The sequence below is a fragment of the Ornithorhynchus anatinus genome, chromosome 3 (assembly GCF_004115215.2).
Source record: "Ornithorhynchus anatinus isolate Pmale09 chromosome 3, mOrnAna1.pri.v4, whole genome shotgun sequence".
Lineage (NCBI taxonomy): Eukaryota > Metazoa > Chordata > Mammalia > Monotremata > Ornithorhynchidae > Ornithorhynchus > Ornithorhynchus anatinus.
Genome location: NC_041730.1, coordinates 75360907 through 75362286, shown reverse-complemented (window position 1 = coordinate 75362286; position 1380 = coordinate 75360907).

The following is a 1380-nucleotide window of genomic DNA, read 5'->3' as shown; positions in this document are numbered from 1 at the left end:
GCCATCACATCTTTGCTTATACTTATCCACGTGCAAGGAATCTTCCTCTCAACCTAAAACCTGTCAAACTACGTCTACTCCATTGTTTGTTCAATTATTTATTCTATTATATTCTGATATTTTAACTTGGAATATTCATTCTCTTCCCTCTCTGATTCCAGTTCTTCCTACTGTTCCCATCGTTGTTACATATTTTTTATGTCTGCTTTTTCCATTTTAGCCAGTAATCTACTTGTGGACAGGAGTATGACAGCATGTCCTAGTGGAAAGAGCATGGGCCTGGGAGTCAGAGGACCTGGATTCAAGTCCCAGCTCTGCTGTATGACTTGTCTGCTGAGTCACTTCACTTCTCTGTGCCTCAGAGAAGGGATTAAGACTGTGAGCCCCATATTGAGCCTAACTTAATAAAGTGCCTGGGATAGAGTAAGTTCTTAACAAGTACCAAGGAGTTGGGCTTCTGTTGTGATTTCTGAAGTATAGCTCATTGCATTTGGCAGACGCTCTCTGAATACCATTACTATTCCTCTTCCTAAAAATACTACCTCCTCCAAGAAACATTGTCTGATTAAGTTTCCTGCTCCTGTCACCCCACCAGCCATTTTAGGACTGGTATGTAGACCCATGCCAAGGTGTAAGTTCCATAAAGGCAGGGATCATGGCTACCAACTCTACGGCATTATACGCTCCCAAATCTTGGGTGTGGGAGTTAGAGGACCTGGGTTCTAATACTGGCTCTGCCAAATGCTTGCTGTGAGATCTTGGGCAAGACACTTAAATTCTCTGTACCTCAGTTCTACCTCGTACTTCAACTGGGAGCCCCATGTGAGACAAGGATTGTGTCCAACCTAATTAACTTGTATCTATCCCAGTGCTTAGAAAAGCATTTGACACAAAGTGAACACTTAGCAAATACCTTTGAAAATGAACAAATAATACCATTTTTAAAAGCCAGATAGGAGTAATCTACTGGGTTTTCCTTTGATATGGGCCTGTAATGTTGAAAAATACCAGTTTAAAAAAAGCTCCTGTTACACTAATTAGGCTGTGATGGATACTGCAATCATTCACACAAACATTTCTTCTATCACATTGTATTCTATCTAGATGAGCATTGTCCAAGGAATAGTTCCTAATTCCTTAACCATGTTCTTTCCAAACACACTGAGAAAACACACATGCTACGGTAAGACCAAGAATTACCAATAAAAAGCTTTCCTTGATGAATTTGTATGTGAATGGTAAAATAGAAGCTAAAATTAGATCTTCAGTGTTTGGACTTTAAACATTATTTGTAACATAATTAAAATAATTCCCCCCTGTATTGGCCTTTAAATTGCAACAGTTGCCATTTAGAAGGTAAACTCTTTGAGAGCCTGGGCC